The sequence below is a fragment of the Rhinoraja longicauda genome, unplaced genomic scaffold (assembly GCF_053455715.1).
Source record: "Rhinoraja longicauda isolate Sanriku21f unplaced genomic scaffold, sRhiLon1.1 Scf000058, whole genome shotgun sequence".
NCBI classification, from domain to species: Eukaryota; Metazoa; Chordata; class Chondrichthyes; order Rajiformes; family Arhynchobatidae; genus Rhinoraja; species Rhinoraja longicauda.
This window is the reverse complement of record NW_027601276.1, coordinates 317,641-342,051: the sequence shown is the minus strand read 5'-3', so window position 1 is coordinate 342,051 and position 24,411 is coordinate 317,641. Positions and strand designations below refer to the sequence as shown.

General features: G+C 48.9%; 2 pseudogenes; both read left to right on the top strand.

The window, feature by feature from the left end:
* The first annotated feature begins 788 nt into the window (after positions 1 to 788).
* On the top strand, positions 789 to 2,512 carry LOC144612525 (uncharacterized; annotated as a pseudogene).
* A 3,561-nt stretch (positions 2,513 to 6,073) lies between these two features.
* LOC144612534 (protein FAM187B-like) lies at positions 6,074 to 7,191 on the top strand (annotated as a pseudogene).
* The last annotated feature ends 17,220 nt before the right edge of the window (positions 7,192 to 24,411 follow it).

Sequence of the window (24,411 nt, the reverse complement as noted above, 5' to 3'; positions counted from 1 at the left end):
AAGGGGGCTATGAGGGTAGATAGAAGGTCTGTAGGACAGATTTTCAGTGATGATGGCCTAAGGTAAAGGAAATGAGGATCTGAGTGAGAGAAGATTCCGAGTTTTGAGGAGGGTCCGAGATTTGAGGAGGGTACGTGTTTTGAGGAGGGTCCGAGGTGTGAGGTGGGATTGAGCTGTGAGGATGGACTGAGCTGTGAGGATGGACTGAGCTGTGAGGATGGACTGAGCTGTGAGGTGGGATTCTGTGAAGATGGACTGAGTTGTGATGATGGCCTGCACTGTGAGAATGGACTGAGCTGTGAAGATGGGATGAGCTGTGAGGTGGGACTGAGCTGTGAGGTGGGACTGAGCTGTGAGGTGGGACAGCTGTGAGGATGGACTGAGTTGTGAGAAAGGTTAGACTTGTGAGGGACCGAGGGGAGGGGGGTCGAAGTTGTGAGGGATTGATGGGAGGAGCGTCTGAGTTGAGATGTTCTTAGGGGAAACAAGGAGCATTCGAATAGGGAGGAGGAGGGGCTGAGAGGCGGGAAGGTATCTGAATGGAAGGAAGAAGGATATGAGGAGGCGAGTGGAGTGCTAACTTTGAGTGAGGAGAGCTGAAGGGGGGGGGGGAGATTTAAATTTAGGTGCGAGGGTGGTCTGTGATGCTAGGAGGGATGGGAAAGGAGCTGGGGGGGAAGGGAGGAATATCTGGGTGGAGGGGGTGGGGGGGTGGAATCTAAGATTTGCCTTCATTCTGGGTAAGGACAGAAAGTGCTGAATTGAGCTGAGGTATTTAACGGACTGACATGGACAGGAAACCAGAAATGGATCCACGTCAGAACAGTGGGAGACTGTTAAAGAGGAGGTTCAGGGTAAACAATGTTTCCGAGAAGAAACAGGAGTCGCTTTATTGGTAACAAGGTGTCGAGAGGATGAGAGAACCCAAAGAGAATACAGCATTTTGTGCCGGACACTGAGGACTCAGCGGTGCGGAAAGCCTAAAGGAATGTAAAACATATTTGAGTGAAATTAGAGGGAAGCCCCCCACAGAAAAGCATTCCCTGCTCACTGGCCCTCCCACAGAACAGCATTCCCTGCTCACTGCCCCTCCCACAGAAAAGCATTCCCTGCTCCCTGCCCCTCCCACAAAGAAGCATTGCCTGCTCATTGCTCCGCCCACAGAGCAGCATTCCATGCTCACTGCTCTTCCCACGGAACAGCATTCCCTGCCCCTTTGTCCCGCCCCCCTGACATCAGTCTGAAGAAGGGTCTCGACCCGAAACGTCACCCATTCCTTCTCTCCCGAGATGCTGCCTGACCTGCTGAGTTACTCCAGCATTTTGTGAATAAAAAAATCCCCTGCTCACTGCTCCTCCCAGAGCAGCATTCCCGCCTCATTGCCCCTCCCACAGAGCAGCATTCACTGCTCATAGCCCTTCCCACGGTCCCACCTGTGGAACAGCGCTCCCTCCACACTGCCCCTCCCATGAAGTGGTGCTTTCTCTTCCTTACAGGTGACGGCATCAATGTTGAGGTCACGGGGCCCCATTGCTGAGTTGACGTGCACCCCGCTCCTGCCTGCAGTTGCTGTGATGACATTACAGAAGCAAGGTGTGCAGGCACTCGTCCCTGCTGTTGATACTGGGCCTGCTGGCCCTTCTGTTGGTTGCCCCGTTTCCGGAGGCAGGACGGGGACGAGGCCAATTACTCAGGCTCGGCCCCCTGCTCCCTGGTTTCCTGTCTCACAACCCGTTCAGCCTGCGCTACCCAGCGATGTCCGAAGCAAAGGAAGGCACAGTTTACTGGCAGTATCTTGGCCTCGCCAATCTCATGCCGAACCCCACACCTTCGCTGTATTCCGAGGCTTGTGGCCCGATGGGTAAACTGGGCAGCCACCACACCCGACAGGGTGGCTCCTTGACTTCATCCCAGGCCCGGACATCTGATTCGGGCATGTACATCTGCAAATCGGGTTTATCCAAGCTGTCTGGGTGAGAAAGACGCATCGCTGATTCACGTCTCCCACCGGGAGTTGGGCTCGTCTACGCTGGTGAACAAAAGCCTGAGGTTTTCCCCGGGCTTCATGCTGGGCTCAGGGCGCATCATCCAGCTGCACATCCGCTGGGGAACCTGGCAGGACTGCGACGGGTGCGGGGCGGTGGGAAAAGGGAAAAGGGTGGGCTTCTGTTGCGCCACGTTGCGCGGAGAGGACGAAGAGGATGAGCAGGAGGTGGAAGGAGAAACCTTGCCCTGCAGCCTGATGAAACAGTACTTGGGACAGCCCTTGCCCCGACGCGGCGCTGAGCTTAAGTTTGAGATCTGCCGGCGGGCGTTCGGGATGGAAGGGGCGTTGGAGAGGACGGGCACCGTGGAGATGGCCGAGGATTGGTGATTGGTGGTGGAGACTGCTTTGGACTGGCTGGTGCCTCATTCGCTGTTGCTGGAGTTGGTTCTGCTGAATGTACACGACCATGCCCGTTTGACCTACCCAGGCGCTTGGTGTAGTTCTGGCAACACGACCCTACCTTAATAGGTGACGCTTCGGGTCAAGATCCTTCTTCAGATTTCCTTTTCTATTCCTTTCTTCTAGACATGCGATCGGACCCACGGTAGCGTTATGCCTGGTTGCAGTGGAAAAACACCTGCAATGGCAACACTGAATTCGCTACGCACACAGTAAGCCGCATTGGAAGACCTACACTCCACCTGAGGGACCGAGCTGTGGTAGAACTGACGTATATTTCAAACATTGCATCAGATGCAGCGGGGAGCATTTAAGATTCCAAATTTGGAATGGGAATGGTAGAAGCTCTCTTTAAAAATTCCCGAGGTGGACATAGAAAATAGGTGCAGGAGTAGGCCATTCGGCCCTTCGAGCCTGCACCGCCATTCAATATGATCACGGCTGATCATCTAGCTCAGTAACCTGTACCTTCCTTCTCTCCATACCCCCTGATCCCTTTAGCCACAAGGGCCACATCTAACTCCCTCTTAAATATAGCCAATGAACTGGCCTCAACTACCTTCTGTGGCAGAGAATTCCACAGACTCACCACTCTCTGTGTGAAGAAATGTTTTCTCATCTCGGTCCTAAAAGACTTCCCCCTTATCCTTAAGCTGTGACCCCTGGTTCTGGACTTCCCCAACATCAGGAACAATCTTCCCACATCTAGCCTCTCCAACCCCTTAAGAATTTTATATGTTTCAATAGGATCCCCCCCTCAGTCTTCTAAATTCCAGCGAGTACAAGCCTAGTCTATCCAGTCTTTCTTCATATGAAAGTCCTGCCATCCCAGGGATCAATCTGGTGAACCTTCTCTGTACTCCCTCTAAGGCTAGAATTTCTTTCCTCAGATTAGGAGACCAAAACTGTACACAATACTCCAGGTGCGGTCTCACCAAGGCCCTGTACAACTGCAGCAGAACCTCCCTGTTCCTATACTCAAAACCTCTTGCTCTGAATGCCCACACTCCAAAGACGTACAGGTATGTAGGTTAATTGGCTGGGTAAATGTAAAAATTGTCCCTAGTGGGTGTAGGATAGTGTTAATGTACGGGGATCACTGGGCGGCACGGACTTGGAGGGCCGAAAAGGCCTGTTTCCGGCTGTAGATATATGATATGATATGATATGATACCATTCGCTTTCTTCACTGCCTGCTGCACCTGCACGCTTGCTTTCATTGACTGGTGCACCATGACACCCAGGACACGTTGCATCTCCCCTTTTCTTAATTGGCCACCATTCAGGTAATACTCTGCTTTCCTGTTCTTGCCGCCAAAGTGGATAACCTCACATTTATCCACATTATATTGCATCTGCCTTGCATTCGCCCACTCTACTAATCTACCCAAGTCACTCTGCAGCCTCCTAGCATCCACCTCAACACTGAACCCCCAATACCGTGTGCTTTAAGTTTGTACACCAATCTCCTATGTGGGACCTTGTCGAAGGCCTTCTGAAAGTCCAGATATAACACATCGACTGGTTCTCCCTTATCCACTCTACTAGTTACATCCTCGAAAAATTCTATAAGATTCGTCAGGCATGATTTGCCTTTCATAAATCCATGCTGACTTTGTCCGATGATCTCACCACTTTCCAAATGTGATGCTATCACATCTTTAATAACTGACTCTAGCATTTTCCGCACTACCGATGTTAGGCTAACTGGTCTATAATTCCCCGTTTTCTCTCTCCCTCCCTTTTTAAAAAGTGGGGTTACATTAGCTACCTTCCAATCCTCAGAAACTACTCCAGAATCTAAAGAGTTTTGAAAAATTACCACTAATGCATCCACTATTTCTGAGGCTACTTCCTTAAGCACTCTGGGATGCAGCCTATCTGGCCCTGGGGATTTATCAGCCTTTAACCCATTTAATTTACCTAACACCACTTCCCGACTAACCTGGATTACCCTCAGTTCCTCCATCTCGTTAGACCCCCGGTCCCCTGCTATTTCCGGCAGATTGTTTATGTCTTCCTTAGTGAAGACAGAACCAAAGTAGTTGTTCAATTGTTCTGCCATCTCCTTGTTCCCTATGATCAATTCACATGTTTCCGACTGCAAGGGACCTACATTTGTCTTAACTAATCTTTTTCTCTTCACATATCTATAAAAGCTTTTGCAGTCAGTTTTTATGTTCCTTGCCAGTTTTCTCTCATAATCTATTTTCCCTTTCCTAATTAAGCCCTTTGTCCTCCTCTGCTGGACTCTGAATTTCTCCCAGTCCTCTGGTATGATACTTTTTCTGGCTAATTTATATGCTTCATCTTTTGTTTTAATACTATCCTTGATTTCCCTTGTTAGCCACGGATGCACCACCTTTCCTGGTTTGTTCTTTTGCCAAACTGGGATGAACAATTGTTGTAGTTCATCCATGCAACATTTAAATGCCTTCCATTGCATGTCCACCGTCAACCCTTTAAGTATAAATTGCCAGTCTATCTTGAACAATTCACGTCTCATACCCTCAAAGTTACCTTTCTTTAAGTTCAGAACACTTGTTTCTGAATTGACTTTGTCACTCTCCATCTTTGTACACTATTAATGCTGCGAGACTGCATTAAATGTAAATTGAGCTGAAATGCATTGGCACACAAACTGATTCATTTGCATTGGATGAACTACGGTTAGCTGCATTGTAGGAAGAGAGCAAGGTATGAGACAGCTTTTCTGGACTGGTGGCGACAGGACTACCACTCTGGTGAGTCGCATTGAAGGCAAACTGGTTTAGATTCAGAGTCATGCAGCACGGAAACATGCTCTTGGGCTCAACTCAGCCATGCCAGTCAAGATGCCCCATCTCCCTTCATTCTTTTTGCCCATGTTTGGCCCATATCCCTTCAACCCTTTCCGATCCGTGTACCTGACCAAGTGTCTTTTAAATGTTGTTATTGTACCAGACACAACTACCTCTTTTAGCAGCTTGTTCTCTGAATGAAAAACTTGCTCGTCAGATTCCGATCAAACCTGGTTTCTCTCACTTTAATCTATGGGCTCTGGTTTTTTTATTACCCTACTCTGGGTTAAAGGACTGGGCTTTCACCTTATCATAAGTGTATACAGCTCTGTGAGATCCTCCCTTCTCCGCTTCAAGGAATAAAGTCTTTGCCAACCCAACCTCTCTAGCCCTGGCTACATCCTTAGACATATTCTCTATCTTTCCAGATTAATGACGTCCTTCCTAGGGCAGGGTGATTAAGATTGAAAAGTGTACTCCAAAAGTGGCCTCAACAACTGTAACAGTGTCCCATCTTCGGTACTCAATACACTGACTGGTGAAGGTCAATGTACCAAAGGCATTCTTTACCATCCTCTTTACAAAGCTTTTCAGTGTACCTCGGTACACGTGACCATAAAACTAAACTGAAACCAAACTCATTTCGGGTGATCACAGCCGGGATTTAGGGAGGATCCCCTCCCATTTACAGTCTATTGTTTTAGAACCAGATGGGGCAAAGCTCTGGCCGGGACCGGGTAGAATTGTGAAATTTGTCCCATTATTGAGACATTGTCCACTTCTTTGCACTTTCCAGGAGATGGAGTGTTGGTGGCGGGAAACGGCTCTCTCGCTCAGACGCCGCGGGATGGACGCCGGGTTGGGTTGGAGCGCGTTGGGGAGGTCCTCTACTCTCCCAATTGGCCGGCGCCCGGCTGGCGTGGGGTGGGACCTTAGTAACTTGTTACCCTAACTGGCCGTGTCAGATCCTCTTTCTCACCAAAAAGCCAACCTCCTTTATCCATCCCAACAGACCGACCAGTCCCCGTGGCGTGGCTTCGGTCTTCTGTAACACCACGGAGACTAACACCAAGGCGGTAGTTCTCGTTGGAACGGGAGAGGAATCTCTGAAGGAGAACGCGCTGTTCTATCTCCCGGCCGGTTACATGTTATCCTGGCCGCATCTAGTCATCAGGTCCGCCACCGTTCGGGCCTCAGGCGTCTATCTCTGCAGGTCGGGAAACAGGACTCTCGCTTACCACGAGGCGACATGCAAGATGCGGACAAGATCCATATCTCGGACAAATCCATCGGCGTCTCCTCGCTTCCCAGTTGCTTCTTAGAAGTCGGAGACCAGCACTTGGAGTATTCACGGTCTGGAACACTTGGGAGGACTGCGGCCGGTTCGGAGAGAAAGACGTTTGGGATTCTGTTACGCTAGTCCAGTCCTGGGCGACCAGAAACCCATGGCATCTGGTCTTTGGCGAAGCGGCAGTAACTTCCAGGACGGCCTCCCGAGATGGGATTGGAACCGTGCATCGTTCCCCACGTGACCGAATCCCCTTTGCAACTGTCCGGTGTTCCTCCTGATCGATACTCACTTGTTCAACGTCAACGGAACGGTAGCTTTAAGTGTCCCGGCGCCTCAGTCTGCACTCCGGTGACCTGGCGGAGAAATTCCAACGAGGTTTCGCGGGCATATCTCTCCCGACGACGAGGGAGCACTCAAACGTTGGACGATGTGACACTATAAGAGGCGTCCAGAAAGCAGATGAGAGGGTGTACGAATCGGAGGAACTGGCCGGTGCCTTCCACCTGAGGGTGCTGGAACATAACGGAACAATGGCGGCGGCGGGCGGAAAGCAGGGCGCGCTTGGTTTGGTACATCTTGGCTGCCATTGCCTTCGTGTCTGTTTTGCTAATTTTCCTGTATTTTCTATTGCCTACTGCGCCCAGGTGCGGCGCCACCAGGCCGTGCACTGGTAACGTCCACACGTTACAAATACACCTTCATATGCACTAATATCCCAGCAGGCCAATCAGCCCATTCAGATTATGCAAGTTCTGTTTGCCATCCCATTCCTTTCCCCTTTATTCTTTTTCCAAACATCCCCCCATTACATAAATTCATATGTCAGCATAATTAGGCCATTGGGCCCATCAAGTCTACTCCGCCATGCAATCATGGCTGATCTATCTTCCTTCTCAACCGCATTCTCCTGTTTTCTCTCCGTAACCCCTGACACCTGTACTTGTCAACTAATTAAGCCCTTCTTATTCCCATTACCACTGCGGTGCGCACCCACTAACTGACAATCGAGCACACAGATCACCGCAGAACTCAGCATGTCTCGGACCTCCAGCCAGAATATATCCCTGCCCCCCACAACTCCCTGTCTTCGATGACTAAGCTAGTTCTGAATCCATCCGACTAAGTCACCGTGAATCCCGGATAATCCGTTGAATGTTCTGCTCTGGAAGCTGAGCGGCACTGTTGAGATGCATTGGAAACACATATTTGCTGCGTTGCATTAAAATGACACCGCACCAATGCAGTCAGGCTGGAGAAATAACAGCTGGCACTGGACAAAAGCGGACTAAGATGCACTGAATAGACTACATTCAGCTGCGTTGGTGGGAGAGAGCTGCAATCAAGCTGCTGGGTGGTATTAGAAGCAGTGAGATTGAACCACAGGCGGCACGAAGTCCAGTGGTAGGACCAATGCATTAAAGCTGCCGATGCCACGGCGAATTAGTTGCATTGACAAAACCACATTTTGCTGCGTTGGTCTGCAGCACACAATCACCATTATGAACCACGGGATGGAAACGTTGCTGAGACATTCTTGATTGACTTGCAATGGAGAAGCTTCCATTGGCGTCTGCATCAAATAATTTATCGTGGAATTGTCTGGTGGGATTGAGTTGAGTTGAGTTGGAAATCCCTTGAACAACCAGGAGAGAGCTCCCATGGATCTGCACAGCCAACCGTGGGTACCAGGGCAGCTTTGTTCTCAACAAAGGGGCTGCTTTGTGGTGGGGTAAATTTAAAAGATTAAGAATATATATTGGCATTCATGTATAAATGTGAGCAACTTTTCTGTATTATTGATGGAAGGCAGTGTGGCGGGGGCTGTGGCTGAGGGCGCATGCTGTGATGGTGGCAACCAATATAACGTAACTTCGATAATCCAGCATCCACCAGTCATGGAAATCCCGATTTATTCAAGAACTTGAGCCAGGAATGTGGAGCGTACGAACGGAGCCGGATTTTGGACTCTGGCCTCCCATTCTAAACAAAGTGCCCGTCTACAGCTAGTCCCATTTGCCTGCGTTTGACCCTTATCCCTCTCCACCCTTCCTTGCCATATACCTGTCCGAATGTATTTTCAATGCTTAGTAGTACTTCCATATCCCCAGCACTCAGTGAGTGATAAAGTTGCTCCTCAAGCTCCTATTTAATCTTTATCACCTCAACGTATACCTTTGTCCTCTGGTTCTTGATTCCCCTACCCTGGGTAAAAACATGCTGTGCATTCACCTTATCTACAGTAAACCCTGGTGTTTCATTCCACGGCCTTCAATGCGACGAGGACCCTAATTTGTGTCGTTGTTTCAAAGCCCTGTGGAAACTGGCATCGGTAGTTTCCTCATCAACTGTGATTTCACAAAATTTGGGTTCAGTCACATTTTAAGTTTGCGTGCAGTTTTGTTTGGTTTAGTTTAATTTGGCGTAGTTTAAAATACAGCGTGGAAACAGGTCCTTCGGCCCACCGTGTCCGCTCCAATGAATTATTCCCCCTTACACTTGCACTGTCCGACACACCTTGGACAATTTACAATTTTTACCAAAGCCAATTTACCTTCAAAATCTGTACGTGTTTGGAGTGTGGGAGGAAACGGGAGGTCCCTGGGATACCCACGCGGTTACGGAGAGGACGTACAATGTCCGTACAGCAGCCGAGATCAGGACCGAACCCGGGTCTCTGGCGCAGTAAGGCAGCAATTTTACCGTCGCGCCAGCTTGCCGTCCATCCTGAGAAGCCTATTACAGGAAGGATGTGGAGGATTTGGAGGGACTTTAAGAGAAAGTCATCAGAATACTACCAGGGAAGGGTGTAGGGGTCAGAGAGGGTTACAGAGACAGGGGGGGTTGAGAGCCGAGGGGGGGGAGGGGGTTATAGAAGCAAGAAGGGTGTAGGAAGGTATTGCTGAAACAGGAAAGGGTGTAGGAGTTGGAGGGGGTTACAAAAACAGGAAGTGGTATAGGGGTTGGATGGGGTTCATAGACAGAGAGGAGTGTATGGGGTCACAGTGAGTTACATACGTAGGGGTTTAGAGGCAGCTGCAACGTTATATTCTGCCCTGTTTCCATTCTCTATTGTAAAACATGTTGCACACAGGCATGGTATTATTCGCCTCGATAGCACGCAACACAACGTTTTCCCTGTACCCTTGACAGTAAAAAAAGCAGAAACAAACTAAGATAGGGAGAGATGAAGTAGCCGGTGAAGGTTGGAGACGGATAGGTTTGGAGGGTCTGGGTGTGGTTAAAGAGACAGACAGGGCTTTAAGTGCCATGGGGGATACAGAGACCAGGAATGGTGTCGGAGCCAGAATACTTTTGCATAAACCGCCTGTCTATTTGTGTTGTGACTTTGGACAGAGACCGATCACAGCAATACTGTGTGGGGTGAAATACTGCTCTTTGAGCCCTGGACCCAAGGTGCACAACAACAGGCACTTCGGCCCACCACGTCCATGGCGACATTTGTTGCACATCTATTGGTACAGATTTATATTTACCATGTGCACCAAGATATAGTGTTTGCATGCTGCCCAGGCGAATCGTCCACCAGGCTGTGCAAAGTGATAAAATCTGTTAGCGTCTTACAGAGCAAATGTCCACAGTCCTCTTGATGTAGGTTGGAACATCGGCAATATTCCTGGCCGTTGGAAGAATCGTTCAGCAGTCTGATAACAGGAGGGATGAAGCTGTTCCTGAATCTGGTGATTCGTGTTTTCTATGTTTTGTATCTTTTTCCCAATGGGGAGGGTACGAGAGTAAAGGGAGAGGGGATGAATGGTCCTTGATTATATTGTCTGCATTCCAGAGGCAGCGTGAAGTGTAAATGGAGCTGAGGGTGGGTGGGGATTGGGAAGCCGCTCTCTGTAATGCATTGGGCGACATTCACAACTCTCAGCAATTTATTGCTGTCTTGGGCAGAGTTGGTGCAAAACTAAGATGTGTTGCAATCTGTTAGTGTGCAGAAGTTGGTGAGAGACACTGGGGACATTTCGAACTTCCTTTCTCTTCTGAGGAAGACGAGGCATTGCTGTGCTTTCGCGGCCGGGATTTCAATGTGATTGTTCCGGACATGTTGTTGGTGTCACAGTAAACTCTCGCTCTAGCGGACCACACGCGGGAGATATTTTCTGTTGTTACCGATTGTCCGAATAAGGGGGGTTAATATGCACAGTGCTAATGCCAATAAGAATACACTCCACAATAAACAGTAAAGGACCCAAGATACACAATACCTTGGGGCGGCATAGCGCCGTACCAACTCCGAGTAAGGGTATCGCAGTCTGCAAACTGTGATCACCCCAGATTCACTTAGTTTCTCAATAACAATAGGGCTCTTGACCACGACAAACACGGACTAAACGACGGGCTACGAAATGCCTTGGTTACACTTGAGACTTCGAGCTTTGGATTGGCCCTAATAGATTTGAACCATCATTTGTTCATTATGTTTTCAACGTGTGCTGTGTTTACAGATGTGTTATGCTGCTACAGATGTCATCATATCATATCATATATATATACAGCCGGAAACAGACCTTTTCGGCCCACCAAGTCCGTGCCGCCCAGCGATCCCCGTACATTAACACTATCCTACACCCACTAGGGACAATTTTTTTAAAACATATACCCAGCCAATTAACCTACATACCTGTACGTCTTTGGAGTGTGGGAGGAAACCGAAGATCTCGGAGAAAACCCACGCAGGTCACGGGGAGAACATACAAACTCCTTACAGTGCAGCACCCGTAGTCAGGATCGAACCTGAGTCTCCGGCGCTGCATTCGCTGTAAAACAGCAACTCTACTGCTGCGCTACCGTGCCGCCCATGTGTTATGCTGTACAAAACAATTATTGCGTTTTCACTACATACGACAATTAAGATTTGTTTTAGATTTGGAGATACAGCGCAGAAACAGGCCCTTCGGCCCACCGGGTCCGCGCCGCCCAGCGATCCCCGCACATTAACACTATCCTACACCCACTAGGGACCATTTTTTAAAAACATTTGCCCAGCCAATTAACCTACAAACCAGTACGTCTTTGAAGTGTATGAAGTCAGTGAGTTCTGCATGGGTGCAAGAGGTAGCACCAATGCAGTCATGGATGTAGCGGAGGTGGAGTTCGGGGATGGGGCCGGTGTACGTCCGGAACAGGGATTGTTCGACGTACCCGACAAAGAGGCAGGCGTAGCTAGGGCCCATGCGAGTGCCCATAGCTACGCCTCTGGTTTGGAGGAAGTGGGAGGAGTCAAAGGAGAAGTTGTTGAGGGTAAGAACCAGCTCTGCTAGGCGGAGGAGAGTGTTGGTCGATGGGGATTGGCTGGTTCTACGGTCGAGGAAGAAATGGAGGGCTTCGAGACCATCCTTGTGGGGGATGGAAGTGTAGAGTGATTGGACATCCATGGTGAAGATGAGGGAGTGGGGGCCTGGGAACCAGAAGTTATCGAGGAGATGGAGAGCGTGTGAGGTGTCTTGGACGTAGGTGGGGAGGGATTTAACCAGGGGGGAGAGCATGCATATGTTTTACCATCCGGACCGTCTGCTCAGGGGGCTGTGCTGTATGCCCTGACTCATGCCTGCATATAGATATTGCCTAATATCCATACCGATTCCGCTCTGCGTTTGGGGTTGAACTTTGGGCAGTTATGGAAAAATAAAGCATTGATCACATCAACAGTCCTCGGATGGTAGAAAGAGCAAATGGGGAAATAAGTATGCCAAAGTTGGCCAAAGTATGTCCTTAAAGTAGGTTGTTGTGGCCAGACGCCATGCCCATAGTGAAGTATGCCCTAACAAATCAGAAAAATAGAAACACGGGCCTAACATCTCACGCGATTTTGATGGGGCGACCCCAAAACCACAGGAACCAGACCTCCGATGACTCCAGAGAAGGTAGCCCTGATATGGAATGATGAAAAATCCTTAAGATATGTACAACTCATGTGTGCTCTCCAAATTTGAGGAAGGATATTCTTGCTGTGGAGGGTGTTCAGCTAGGTTCACTTGGTTAATTCCCGGAATGGTGGGACTGTCGTATGTTGAAAGACTGGAGCGACGGAGGCTTGTACATAATGGAATTTAGAAGGATGAGAGGGGATCTTATTGAAACATATAAGATTATTAAGGGATTGGACACATTAGAGGCAGGAAACATGTTCCCAATGTTGGGGGAGTCCAGAGCCAGGGCCCACAGTTTAAGAAGAAGGGGTAGACAATATAGAACGGAGATGAGGAAAAACTTTTTCAGTCAGAGAGCTGCAAATCTGTGGAATTCTCTGCCTCAGAAGGCAGTGGAGGCCAATTCTCTGGATGTTTTCAAGAGAGAGCTAGATAGAGCTCTTAAAGATAGCGGAGCCAGGGAGTACGGGGAGAAGGCAGGAACGGGGTACTGATTGTGAATGATCAGCCATGATCACATTGAATGGCGGTGCTGGCTCGAAGGGCCGAATGGCCTACTCCTGCACCTATTGTCTAATGAACGGTTGGTAAAATCTGAGAAAGTTAAGCAGGCACAGGTCCTCCTGCAGAAGGAAATATGCGCCCGTTTAAGCCAGGAAACCATTTTGTTCCTCTGGTATCTTTGATTCGGACCAGGATCCACCTTCACTCGCTGCCCCGCGCTACCCGCGGAATTCCACCTACGTCACAGGGCAGGTCGGCCAGGGGATTCCCATGACGTAACGCCGTCAGTTGGTCCCGACCTCCCCCTTACGTCACGCCGCCAGGTTGCCCGCAGGTTTTCTTTATGTCACGCCGTCACGTGGTCCTGAGCCGCGCCGTATGTCATTACGTCAGGTGGACCTCAAGCCCCGCCCTACGTCACGCCGTCAGGTGGACCTCCAGCCCCGCCCTACGTCCCTACGTCAAGCTGACCTCCAGCCCCGCCCTACGTCAAGCCGTCAGGGAGACAGCGCGTCCCGCGAGGATGGCGGTTTAACGGTCGGAGAGCGAGGGAGCGCCCGAGGGGACGGAGGATGGAGCGGGGAGAGACGACAGGTGGGGCCGGGTGGCTCAGGGTGGGTTAGAGAAGGGGAGGATGGGGGCGGGGAAGTTGGGGGCGGGGAAGTTGGGGGAGGGGAAGTTGGGGGCGGGGAAGTTGGGGGAGGGGAGGGGGGAGGGGAGGGAGTGAGAAGCGGGATGGGGAGGGAAGGGGGGCAGTGGGGTGGGAAGGTGAGGGGGTGGGGAGAGGGGACAGGGTGAGGAGAGAGGGTGAGGGGTGAGGGAGAGGGTGAGGAGAGGGGGAGGGTGAGGGTGAGGGGGGTGTGGGGAGAGGGTGAGGGGAGAGGGGGAGGGGGAGGGTGAGGGGGGTGTGGGGAGAGGGTGAGGGGAGAGGGTGAGGGGGAGGGGGGAGGGGGAGGGTGTAGGGGAGAGGGTGAGGGGAGAGGGTGAGGAGAGAGGGTGAGGGGAGAGGGTGAGGGGAGTGTGGGGAGAGGGTGAGGGTGAGGGGGAGGGTGTAGGGGGAGAGGGGGAGGGTGTGGGGAGAGAGGGGGAGAGGGGGAGGGTGTAGGGAGAGAGGGTGAGAGGGGGAGAGGGGGAGGGTGTAGGGAGAGAGGGTGAGAGGGTGAGGGGGCTGTAGGGGAGGGTGAGGGGGAGGGTGTAGGGAGAGAGGGTGAGGGGGAGGGTGTAGGGAGAGGGGGTGAGAGGGTGAGGGGGTAGGGAGAGGGGGTGAGAGGGTGAGGGGGAGGGTGTAGGGAGAGAGGGTGAGGGGGGTGTGGGGAGAGGTTGAGGGGAGAGGGTGAGGGTGAGGGGGGAGGGGGAGGGTGTAGGGAGAGAGGGTGAGGGGGTTGTGGGGAAAGGGTGTAGGGGAGGGTGAGGGGAGGGTGAGGGGGGTGTGGGGGGAGGGTGAGGTGAGGGGGTGAGGGAGAGGGTGAGGGGAGAGGGTGAGGAGACGGTGAGGGGTATAGTGGGAGGTTGTGGGGGGAGGGTAGGCGGTGTAGGGGGAGAGTGAGGCGTGTAGGGGGAGGGTGTGGGGAGAGGGGGAGGGTGTGGGGAGAGAAGGTGAGGGGTGTGGGGAGAGTGGGGTGGGAGGAGGATGGGCAGTGAGGGGCGTAGGCAGGGTGGGAGGGAGGACATGGGGGCTGAAGGGGACGATGGTTGGGCAGGGACAGCAAGGAGGATGGAGAGGAGATAGCAAGGGTTATGGGAGTCAAGGGTGAGGAGGGGCAGAGGGGATGGTGAGGGTTTCGGACATGTGAGGCAGACACAGGGGGATTGATATTTGACCTGTGGAGGGGGACATTAGCAGGAGGGAGACACGGAGGGGGTTGGAGATGGAGCCTGGCCAGGGAGGTATAGGGAATGCAGACAGCCCCAGAGGTAATCTGTCTCTAGATCTGTTCTGCAGCATCCTGTCTCAATGTGCAAGACGTTAGGGAGACCACACCCGCTATGATATGTACAGTTCCATTCACCCTGCTACAGGAAGGGTGTTAGTAAACTGGAAAAGATGCAACATAGATCGATTGATTACCTGGATTGGAGGGTTTGAGTGAGAAGGAGGAGCTGGATAGGCTGGGATTGATTTCCATGGAGCAAAGAAACTTGAGATGACATACAGGTTTATAAAATCATGTGAGCACAGACCGGGTGAAGGTCTGAAACTAGGGTTTATAGGTTCAGTGTGAGAGGGGAAAATTTAAAGGGGATGTGGTGCTGCATGACTCTTTGTATTCCAACATTCATTAAAGTTCTAGCAGTCAGATTTTATTTCCCTGTCGCACCCCTGACTGATGTCGCATTTGTTTCAGGAAGCGGATAGAGCGAGAACAATGGGCTCTACATGTCAGAAACAGAGGCAAGATCTGGTGAAAGGCCGCAGGGAACAGTTGAGCAACAGACACAAGAAAGGCTGAGGTGAGAGGGAGCTGGGACTGGAAGATGGGTGTGTGTTTTGTTTTGCCTTACGCCTCATTATGATCGCACCTCCTCATTTATCTCTTTAGAAACATAGAAAATAGGTGCAGGAGTAGGCCATTCGGCCCTTCGAGCCTGCACCGCCATTCAATATGATCATGGCTGATCATCCAACTCAGTATCCTGTACCTGCCTTCTCTCCATACCCCCTGATCCCTTTAGCCACAAGGGCCACATCTAAGTCCCTCTTAAATATAGCCAATGAACTGGCTTCAACTACCTTCTGTGGCAGAGAATTCCACAGATTCACCACTCTGTGTGAAAAAAAACGTTCTCATCTCGGTCCTAAAAGACTTCCCCCTTATCCTTAAACTGTGACCCCTTGTTCTGGACTTCCCCAACATCGGGAACAATCTTCCTGCATCTAGCCTGTCCAACCCCTTAAGAATTTTGTAAGTTTCTATAAGATCCCCCCTCAATCTTCTAAATTCCAGCGAGTACAAGCCGAGTCTATCCAGTCTTTCTTCATATGAAAGTCCTGCCATCCCAGGAATCAATCTGGTGAACCTTCTCTGTACTCCCTCTATGGCAAGAATGTCTTTCCTCAGATTAGGAGACCAAAACTGTACGCAATACTCCAGGTGTGGTCTCACCAATGCCCTGTACAACTGCAGCAGAACCTCCCTGCTCCTATACTCAAATCCCCTCGCTATGAATGCCAACATACCATTCGCTTTCTTCACTGCCTTCTGCACCTGCATGCCTACTTTCAATGACTGGTGTACCACGACACCGAGGTCTCGTTGCATCTCCCCTTCTCCTAATCGGCCTCCATTCAGATAATAGTCTGCTTTCCTGTTCTTGCCACCAAAGTGGATAACCTCACATTTATCCACATTATACTGCATCTGCCATGCATTTGCCTACACACCTAACCTATCCAAGTCACGTTGCAGCCTCCTATCATCCTCCTCACAGCTAACACTGCCCCCCAGCTTCGTGACATCCGCAAACTTGGAGATGTTGCATTCAATTCCCTCGTCCAAATCATTAATATATATTGTAAATAGCTGGGGTCCCAGCCCTGAGCCTTGCGGTACCCCACTAGTCACTGCCTGCCATTCTGAAAAGGACCCGTTTATTCCTACTCTTTGCTTCCTGTCTGCCAGCCAGTTCTCTATCCACATCAATACTGAACCCACAATACCGTGTGCTTTATGTTTGCATACTAATCTCTTATGTGGGACCTTGTCGAATGCCTTCTGGAAGTCCAGATATAACACATCCACTGGTTCTCCCTTATCCACTCTACTAGTTACATCCTCGAAAAATTCTATAAGATTCGTCAGACATGATTTACCTTTCATAAATCCATGCTGACTGTCCAATGATTTCACCACTTTCCAAATGTGCTGCTATCCCATCTTTAATAACTGACTCTAGCATATTCCCCACTACCGATGTTAGACTAACTGGTCTGTAATTCCCATTTTCTCTCTCCCTCCCTTTTTGAAAAGTGGGGTTACATTAGCTACCCTCCAATCCTCAGGAACTACTCCAGAATTTAAAGAATTTTGAAAAATTATCACTAATGCATCCACTATTTCTGGGGCTACCTCCTTAAGCACTCTGGGATGCAGCCTATCTGGCCCTGGGGATTTATTGCCGTTTAATCCATTCAATTTACCTAACACCACTTCCCGACTAACCTGGATTTCACTCAGTTCCTCCATTTCATTTGACCCCCGGTCCCCTGCTATTTCCGGCAGATTATTTATGTCTTCCTTAGTGAAGACAGAACCAAAGTAGTTATTCAATTGGTCTGCCATGTCCTTGTTCCCCATGATCAATTCACCTGTTACTGACTGCAAGGGACCTACATTTGTTTTAACTAATCTTTTTCTCTTCACATACCTATAAAAGCTTTTGCAGTCAGTTTTTATGTTCCCTGCCAGTTTTCTTTCATAATCTATTTTCCCTTTCCTAATTAAGTCGTTTGTCCTCCTCTGCTGGACTCTGAATTTCTCCCAGTCCTCTGGTAGGCTGCTTTTTCTTGCTAATTTGTACGCTTCATCATTTGTTTTGATACTATCCCTAATCTCCTTTGTTAGCCACGGATACACTACCTTCCCTGATTTATTCTTTTGCCAAACTGGGATGAACAATTGTTGTAGTTCATCCATGCGGTCTTTAAATGCCTTCCATTGCATATCCACCGTCAACCCTTTAAGAATCAATTGCCAGTCTATCTTGGCCAATTCACGTCTCATGCCCTCAAAGTTACCTTTAAGTTCAGAACCGTTGTTTCTGAATTAACTATGTCACTCTCCATCCTAATGAAGAACTCAACCATATTATGGTCACTCTTATGGTCAACCATATTATGGCCCAAGGGGCCACGCACATCAAGACTGCTAACTAACCCTTCCTCATTACTCAATACCCAGTCTAGAATAGCCTGCTCTCTCGTTGGTTCCTCTACATGTTGGTTTAGAAAACTATCCCGCATACATTCCAAGAAATCCTCTTCCTCAGCACCTCTGCCAATTTGATTCACCCAATCTATATGTAGATTGAAGTCACCCATTATAACTGTTTTACCTTTGTTGCACGCATTTCTAATTTCCTGTTTGATGCCATCCCCAACTCTACTACGACTGTTAGGTGGCCTGTACACAAATCCCACTAGCGTTTTCTGCCCCTTAGTGTTTCGCAGCTCTACCCATATCGATACCACATCCTCCAAGCTAATGTCCTTCCTTTCTATTGCGTTAATCTCCTCTCTAACCAGCAACGCTACCCCGCCTCCTTTTCCTTTCTGTCTATCCCTCCTGAATATTGAATATCCCTGGATGTTCAGCTCCCAGCCCTGGACACCCTGGAGCCATGTCTCTGTAATCCCAACTATATCATATTCATTAATAACTATCTGCACATTCCACTCATCCACCTTATTACGAATGCTCCTTGCATTGAGACACAAAGCCTTCAGGCTTGTTTTTACAACCCTTATACAATTATGTTGAAAAGTGGCCCTTTTTGATTTTTGCCCTGGATTTGTCTGCCTGCCACTTTTCACCTTGCTACCTATTGCTTCGACCCTCATTTTACATCCCTCTGTCTCTCTGTTCATGCTCCCATCCCCCTGCTACATTAGTTTAAATCCTCCCCGACAGCACTAGCAAACACTCCCCCAAGGACATTGGTTCCATTCCAGCTCAGGTGCAGACCGTCCTGTTTGTACTGGTCCCACCTCCCCCAGAACTGGTTCCAATGTCCTAGAAATTTGAATCCCTCCCCCTTGCACCATTTTTCAAGCCACATATTCATCTGAAATATCCTCCTATTTCTACTCTGACTAGCACGTGGCACTGGTAGTAATCCAGAGATTATTACCTTTGAGGTCCTACTTTTAAGTTTATCTCCTAGCTCCTTAAATTCACCTTGTAGGACCTCATCCCGTTTTTTACCTATATCGTTGGTGCCAATGTGCACCACGACAACTGGCTGTTCACCCTCCCCCTCCAGAATGTTCAGCAGCCGCTCAGAGACATCCCTGACCCTTGCACCAGGGAGGCAACATACCATCCTGGAGTCTCGTTTGCGGCCGCAGAAACGCCTATCTATTCCCCTTACAATTGAATCCCCTATTACTATAGCCCTTCCACTCTTTTTCCTCTCCTCTTTTGCCACAGCGCCACCCACGGTGCCATGAACTTGGCTGCTGCTGCCTTCCCCTGGTGAGCCATCTCCCCCAACAGTATCCAAAATGGTATATCTGTTTAGGAGGGAGATGACCGCAGGAGACTCCTGCACTACCTGCCTACTGCTACGCTGGCTCGTGGCCACCTGTTCCCTTTCTGTCCGCTTGTCTTTTACCTGCGGTGTGGCCAACTCACTGTACGTGCTATTCACGACCTTCTCAGCATCTTGGATGCTCCAGTATGAATCCAACCGCAGCTCCAACCGTTCAATGCGGTCTGCCAGGAGCTGCAGCTGGACACACTTCCTGCACACGTAGTCATCAGGGACACCGACAATATCCCTGATCTTCCACATGTTGCAGGATGAGCACTCCACGGGGCCGATCTCAACTGAATTTAGATCATCCAGACATGGCTGATTAGACCCCCTGCCCAAGAATCACCTCCCAAAGCACTCTACCCTTTTACACCACTACACGAAAGGGACAGAAGTGAGAGTGGGCCACTTGTCTCCTCAAACATGCCCCATAATTTAATGTGACCAGAGCCAATTTGCTCCACACCTCAACTCCTCTCCTGTGCCAACTGCACATAGCTTTGCATTCCATGATCTTTGAAAAACTGATCTGTGACCTCCATCATCAACAATCTAACCTCCAGGGTGGAGAATTCCAGCGTCACCATGCTCTCCCTGAATGTGACTGAACAATTATGGTGTAATAATTACCATAATTTACAAATTCACGTACAAATTTAACTACACTGTCATCCAGATTGTTAATGTGGATAACAAACAACAGTGGACACAGCACTAACCTCTGCATCACTCCACTGGTCACAGGCCTCCAATGAGAAAAACAGTGCTCTAAAACTAACCATTGACTCTTTCATCCAAGCCAATCTTGAATCGAATTGTCTAGCTCGCCTTGGATTCCATGTGATCTAACCTTCCACACTAGTCTACCCTATGGCAACTTGTCAGTGGTGTTCTGAAGTCTGAAACTGCCCTGCTCACTGTCCTGGCCTCATCTTCGAAATATACTTGTTAGGTTTGTGAGATAGGATTTCCCATTGCCAAAGCAATGCTGACTATCTCTAAATCGACCTGGAGTCATACTGCACAGAAGCAGGCTCTTCTGTTCAATGAGCAGGCTCTTCTTCCTTCAGTCTACGCTAGTCCCACCTGCCAGAATGTGGCCCATAACCCTCTAAACCTTTCCTATCCAAGTACCTGTCCAAATGTTTTTAAATGTTTTTACAGCACCCGCCTTAACTACCTCCTCTGGCAGCTACTTCTATTTACCCACCCCCTGTTTGAAAATGCTGCCCTCAGATTTCTATTGAATCTTTTGCCTCTCACATTAAACTTAAGTCCCTCTGGTTCTTGATTTCCCTACTCAGGATAAAAGTTCACGAGTTACACGAGTAGAATTAGGCAATTTGGTCCATCGAGACCACTTCCCCATTCAATCATGGCTGATGTCTGTATCCTAATCCCATTTTCCTTCCTTCTCCCCATAACACTTGACACCTATTCTAATCAAGAATTTGTCCATCTCTGCCTTAAAAATATCCACTGACTGCCTTCTGTCTTCTTCCACAGATTAACTATCCTATGACTAAAGAAGTTCCTCCTTACCTCGTTTCTGAAAGAGCCCCCTTTCATTCTGTGGCTATAACTTCTGGTCTAAAACTCTCCCACCAGTGGAAACATGCTTTCCACATCCACTCTACAGCGTTCCATTGTTCTGTAATTTTCAATGAGGATCCCCCCTCAACTTTCTAAACTTTGGCGAGTCGAGGCCCGGTGCTGTCAAACGTTCAGACGACATAGACAATAATATATACACCTTATGATCACCGCTTAGCCTCCTGAGCTCAAAGGAATAAAGCCCTAGCTTGCCCAACTCCCCCTTGTTAAAGAAAACGTTAAAACACAACACAAAGATCTGGCAAGACAAGCAAGAGTTTATTCCAAAGCGCCAAACACAGTGATCACTGGGAGCAATCGTAGGAGATTGCTCAACGAACAAAGATTCATCTGTTCCTTAAGTACAGACTTTCCTTTTGATGTTTGGTTTGCCATAGCAAACACTTTAGAGGTTTTCCTTCCTCCAAATGATCTTATACAAATATACATTGTGCACCTCTCAAAGCGCAGCAGAGTAAACACAGCCATTACAGATAAGCAAATGTCCTGTTACCCTTTCAACTGTATTTTATTGTTTTATGATTGCCATTTGTCCTTTGAGAACAGAATCTGACTAAAGTAAACTGCAGTGAGTGTCAGCTGCAGATGCCCAGTTTCAACCTAATTTAAAACACAGACTTATTATCATGCATGAAGAGGACTTTAAACATTTTAAGCACACCAGGGCAGCGTAGATGGGGCATGTTGGTCGGCATAGGCAAGTTGGACCAAAAAGTCTGTTTCCACGCTGTGTAACTCTCTGACTCTAATCAGCCCATGTCTAACCAAATGCATGTATATCTCATCTCAGAATCCTCTCCAATAATTTGCCTACCACAGATGTTAGGCTCACTGGTCTATAGTTCCCAGGTTATTCCTTGCAGCCTTTCTCAAATAGAGGCGCAACATTAGCCACCCTCCACTCTTGCGGCAGCTCACCCGCGCCTAATGATGATTCATATATCTTAGCCAGGGATCCTGCAATTCTTCTCAAGCTACCTACAGTATTCTTGGATATGTCTGATCAGGCCCAGGAAATTTATGTACTTCCAATTACCTTAGGACATCCAGTACCTCTTCGACCATATTACAGACTTTCCTAACTGAGGACCTTGCCCGTCTCCTGCAGCATTTAGAGATAGCCATTTTGGTTTCTGGAGAACCCTATTCTCTCTCTATTTACCGTCTTTATCTTAATGTACATAAAATCTCTCTGGATTTTCCTTAATATTATTTCCCTATTTTTTGCCCTCCTGATTTTCCCGAAACTTCTCCAGGGTTACACTTGATCCCAGCTGCCTACACAAGTTCTATGCCTCCTTTTTCCAGACCAGAGGCTCAATTTCTCTGATCATGCAGGCTTCCTTACTCCCACCTGCCTTGCCCTTTGCTCGAATTGGAACATGCATGTTCTGAGCACATGCCATCACACTTTTAAAGGCATCCCGCTTTCCGGATGTTTCTTTGCCTGCAAAGAACCTACTCCAATCAACTTGAGCAAGTTCCTGTCTCATACCATCAAAGTTACACGAGTCCCAATTTAGAATTTTAACTTGTGAGCCCACCCTCTCTTTAACCATAACTATTTTAAAGCTAATAGAACTGTGGTCACTCCTCCTAAAACGCTGGTATCACAAAATGCTGGAGTAACTCAGCAGGTCAGGCAGCATATCAGGAGAGAAGGAATGGGTGACGTTTCGTCCTCACCTTCCACCCCATCAGCCAGCGTATCCAACAAATCATCCTCCAACATTTCCATCACCTCCAACGGGACCCCACCACTGGCCATATCTTCCCATCTCCTCCCCTTTCTGCGTTCCGTAGAGACCGTTCCATCCGTAACTCCCTGGTCCACTCGTCCCTTCCTACCCAAACCACCCCCTCCCCGGGCACTTTCCCCTGCAACCGCAGGAGATGCAACACATGTCCCTTTACCTCCCCGATCAACTCCATCCAAGGACCCAAATCGTCTTTCCAGGTGAGACAGAGGTTCACCTGCACCTCCTCCAACATCATCTATTGTATCCGCTGTTCTAGATGTCAACTTCTCTACATCGGCGAGACCAAACGCAGGCTCGGTGATCGTTTCGCTCAACACCTTTGTTCAGTCCGCCTTAACCAACCTGATCTCTCGGTGGCTAAGCACTTCAACTCCCCCTCCCATTCCCAGTCTGACCTTTCTGTCATGGATGGGCCTCCTCCAGTGCTATGGTGAGGCCCACCGGAAATTCGAGGAACTGCACCTCATATTTTGCTTGGTCATCTTGCAGCCCAGCGGTATGAACATTGACTTCTCCAACTTTAGATAGTTCCTCTATCTCCCTCTTCCCCTCCCCCTTCCCAGTTCTCCCTGTGTCTTCCTGTCTCCACCTATATCCTTTCTTTGTCCCGCCCCCTGACATCAGTCTGAAGAATGGTCTCGACCCGAAACGTCACCCATTCTTTCTCTCCTGAGATGCTGCCTGACCTGCTGAATTATTTCAGCATTTTGTGATACCTTCGATTTGTACCAGCATCTGCAGTTATTTTCCAACACCTCCTAAAACGCTCATCCACTGACATTTCAGGCACTTGCCTGCCCCAATTTCTAAAGAGAAGATCGAGCTTTGCTCTCTCCCATAGTGGCCACTAATTATTGCCTGAGGAAACTTTCCTGAACTCATTTGACAAATTCCATGCCATCTCAGCCCTTGACACTCTGGCTGTCCCAGTCTATATTGGGTAAGTTAAAATCTCCGATGATGGTAACCCTATTAGTCAGCTGTCTGAAATCTCCTCGCACATTTGTTCTTATAATTCCCGTTGGCTATTTAAGGGCCTGTAGTACACTCCCAACAAGCTAATCATCCGTTTTTTAATTTCTGAGCTCCACTAATACAACCTCACTACAAGACCCATCAGAAATGTCATCTGATTACTGCCGTGACATTCTCCTTAATCAATCGAGCAACAACCTCTCCTCTTTTACCCCCATCTCTTGTACCTCTAGCACCTGTACCCTGGATCATTAAACTGCCAGTTCTGTACCTCTCTTAGCCATGTTTTTGTAATTTTTAAAATGTCCTAGTCGCATGTAGAAGGAATGGAAAGCAGTTTGGATTGGGACCCTTCATCAGACCCTTCATCAGACTGAATAAAGTGCGAACAAGCAACTTTCAATATCAGGAGCGCAGGTAACATTGGTGAACAGAAGGCTGCAAACTGAGCAAAATTTGACACAAGGAATCAAGGGGACAGTTGGTGAAATGGGGACTGGAATATGAGGGAACAGGAGAGAACGACGAGTGGGTGGACAGACTGAGAAACAGAGTATCCTTGGAAGCTTGAGTAAATAACTGATGATCCTTGTTTTCCAGTTTGCTACGTCTTATTCCACTATTTCCTCTGTGTTGAGCTCAGTCATGATGTTATGCTGATTTTCAAACCGTTTAGTGGTCCTATCTGTTACCCTCTTTGCAGTACTCTCCATAATTTTTAATGGTCCAAGATATATGGCTGCTTCCAATTCAGTTCTTTCGTTAAACTGATGTAATATTTAGTGAGCGAGGAATGATTGTGTGGATGTTCCTTGTCCAGTCCCCTCTGTTCACTGCAATCCCACGACACAGCTGAGTGCACAGTGCTTCCACATTGCAGGATGTTGGTGTGCAG